The sequence below is a fragment of the Primulina tabacum genome, chromosome 11, assembly GCF_025594145.1.
Source record: "Primulina tabacum isolate GXHZ01 chromosome 11, ASM2559414v2, whole genome shotgun sequence".
Classification (NCBI taxonomy): Eukaryota; Viridiplantae; Streptophyta; class Magnoliopsida; order Lamiales; family Gesneriaceae; genus Primulina; species Primulina tabacum.
In genome coordinates, this window is record NC_134560.1 from 31,084,963 (window position 1) to 31,088,922 (window position 3,960).

Below are 3,960 nucleotides of genomic sequence, written 5' to 3' on the forward strand. Positions count from 1 at the left end.
AAATCTGAACTCTGAGAAATCTGATAAGTTCTGTTCGATAAAAATCTGAAATCTTTGTTACAGTGTTACGATTCAATTTGAAATGGGACGAGAATTGTGATTCTGTCTGGCCCCCAATGGTGGGTATAAAACCATTTCCGTTTGGCCCCCAATGGTGGGTATAAAACATTTCTGTCTGGCCCCCACCGGTGTGTATAAAACCGAGTTCTGGCCTCACCCCTTAGAGGACTAACATATTGGGGACAATTTGACCATGGAAATGAGATGAGTAACAGTGTTCTGTCTGTTCCGATCTGTTCTGTTCTGAATTGTTCTGATCTGTTTCTGAATTGCTCTGAATCGTCTGACAACCTCTGTCTCATATTTGTTTAGTTTCTGTTATGATGAGTTAAAAGTAATAAGATTTGAAAGTTTGTTAAAGAAATGTTTTAAAGATTAAGTTCTATATGTATCATTGGAAAATCGATCGACCCCCACTTGCTGAGTGTTTTCCAAAACACTCACCCCTTACAAATTCAGATTAAAATGAAGAGAAACTGAATGAGGAAGAACAAGAAGCCTTCTGAGGATGGTAGCCGATGAGAAAGATACAAGAAATCAAGACTTTATTTTCCTTTTGTTCAGTTTCCGCATTTGCAACTCTGATGTATTTTATTCTATTGTCAATGTAAAGACAATGTTTTAATTATGAAAAAGACTGGTTTTTGGCATTTCGATACGAGGCTTAATTGTTTTCAAGAAATTGTTAAACAATGCCGGATGTCACCGACGCTTCGGACACGGGGCGTGACATTTAAGTGGTATCAGAGCTACCAGGTTCATAATCCCGCTGGGATTTTGACAGACAAAATTTGACAAAGTCAAATTTTGGCAAAAGCCTAGTGCATCCCAATTTGAGTCCAGCATTCATCTGTTCTTGAAAATCAACTTCCATCTGTTTCCTAAATTTCGAACAGATTTCAAAAATCTATCCCTTCGATCATTTCACAAACTCTGAATATCGAAAATTCCACGACAACATTGTTTGTGCCTTTCTATCCTTTATTCGATCCTGAAATTTTACCTCCACGGATTCCTTCGTGCTCGTGCTCAATCTGTCCTTCACAAGCGTCAACATACTATTGAAAACCAAACATGAGAGATTGCAACCCTAAAGGATCAACTCGCTATAGAAAAACAAGAGAACAAGAACTCGTAAAGATTAAGAACCTACTTCAAACTGATATACAACGTCTCACCTATCGCCTTGACAGATCAAAGAGCCAGCTTGCCCTAACACTATGTAACCCATCTCACGTGATATGACCCCTAATCGAAAGTTGATAGTAAAGATTGAAACTGAGAAGGATCTTGCTAACCGCTCTTTTTATCAACATGAAGACCTTTCTAGCATGCAAGAACGTTACATCTCCAAGCTTCATGGTGATATGGATAGAATGCAAGAACAACATAACTATATGCACCTTGTCATGGAAAACATGGAAGAAGAAGAAGAAGAAGAAGAAGAAGAAGAAGAAGCACCTATGGAAGTAGTGGAAAAAAAGAACAGTGATGATGAAGAGATGATAAGGTAGGCTAGACTGGTATTATGGTTATATGATACGATAAGAAAGAAGTGTAACATTTCTTTGAGAATGTACAGAGATAAGTTGAATTATATTTTTTGGAACATACCTATCAGAGATAATTTGACTTATATTTATGGGAATACAAATACTTTGATATAAGTTGACTTACATTTGGGAATTTACTTATCGAAGATAAGCTTCCGACTTAAGATGAAATGTTTGATTCGGGAATAATAAATTATTTATGAAAATATGAGATAAGAATTAAATAAGTTTTGATATTCAGATATGAAAGTTGATTTTTATGTCAATAATTAACGGTATGGACATTTAAATTAAGCGATAAATTTAAATATGTAAGATTTTGTAATATTTAATAGAGGTAAGAAACAATAACTTAAGTTAAGAAATTAAGGTCATTACCTTAGGTAAATAAAGAGAGTTATGAGATATTGGTGGACATCGAGGGAAATGTAGCATGCATAATAGGTTCTGACTCTTCTTATAGTAAAAAGAAAAATAGGGGAAAGATTTGTGGAGAAAGACATCCAACGAAAATTGTTTGTATTAAGGCATGTTAGGCTCATAGTTTTGATTAAAGACAGATTTAGTAAAAGAAAAATTGTTTGGAGAATTAGTTTCTTCCGTACAAGGTTGAAAGAAATTTTAACTAGGTTATTGGGACATAAGTCAATAGGCTGATAATGAGTTATGTTCTAAGATTCTATATTGGTTTTAAGTTTTGAGATATTAATCGTGATAATTTTAAGATAGAATAAAATAAGTATGGATACGCATATATTCAGTGCCGATTTTAGTGTACCTATGGTAAATTTCAACGTCATTCTGAGAATTGGTTGGTTGGACAAGAATCATGCAATGGTAAATGGTTCGGGGTAAGAATGCCAAATTCCAATCCAAGAATAAATCATATTTTATGGTAAGGATAAGGAACCGAAATCCTTCCTTTCTGCCTCTCAGATCTAGAAAGGCATGGAGCACCGGAAGAAGTCTAACTAGCAATAATGAGAGAAGTAAAAGAAGGAATTAAGCTCAAGATATAAAATATTCCTGTGGTAGCGAGCTTCGGAAAGGTTACTTTGAATTATCTCAGACAGTGAAGTAGAATTCGAAAGTAACTTGATGGTTCGTGCTACACTAAAATCTAAGGAACCCTAGCAAATGGCTTCAGTTGAACTCAAGAAGCTAAAAGATCAATTCCAAGAGTTGTTAGTAAAAAAAACAAATCAGACTAAGTGCCTGTCCTTGGGGAGCTTCAATCGTATTGACACAAAAGAATGGTGAAAGCACAAGATAGTGTGTCGATCTACAAAGAACTCAATAAGATCAAGAACAAATGTCATTTTTCAAGAATAGATGACCTTTTCTATCAGTTAAAAGGAGCTAAGATATTTTCAAAGCTCTATCTAAGGTCAGATTACCACAACTGAAGGCCAATGCAGAGAATATTCCTAAAACAGCCTTAAAAAGAAAAGGGTATGGACACTATGAGTTCACGATAATACCTTTTGGCCTGACCAATGCTCCCACAACATTCATAGAACTCATGAACAGAGTGTTCAAGAAAATTCCTCGACAAGTTTGTGGTAGCATTTATTGATGAAATTCTTGAATATTCAACAAGTGAGGAAGACCGCAAGGAATATCTTCGTCCTTCTCGACAAATGCTCCGAAAAAAATTAACTATATACTAAATTTAAGAAATGTGAATTTTGATCAAAAAAAATGTCACATTCTTTGGTCATATAATCTCTGAAATGGGCATATCAGTGGATCACCAATAAGGTGGAGGCAATCATAGACTGCCTTGATTGAATACTGGAATAGAAATTTGAAGTTTTCAGGATTAGCTGGCTATTAAGAAAATGTGTTGAAGGATTTTCTTCCGCTCACCAAGCTCATTCAGAAGAACTCTAAATTCAATTAGAGTGAAGAATGTGAGAAGAGTTTTTAGATCTTGAAAAAGAAACTCGTTTCTACGCTAGTATTAGTACTTCCCGAAGAAGGAAAGAATTTCACAATTTACAATGATGCATCAAAAGAGGATTGTTATGTGTTCTCATTAAAGAGGGCAAGTAATTGCCTATGCATCGATGAAATTAAAACCATGTGGGCAAAATTATCCAACACATGATAGTGAATTAGCCACAATTATATTTGAGCCAAAGATCTAGAGAATCAATTTATTTCGTGTCAAATGTGTGAAATTTATCGATCATCAAAGCCTCAAATACTGTTCACACAAAAGGAACTAAACATGAGGCAAAGATGGTGGATCGAACTATTGAAGATATTTTAGGGCGTGTGCCATGGACCTCGGAGGAATTAAATAAACACCCCCCTTGATTGAATTTGCCGATAACAATAATTA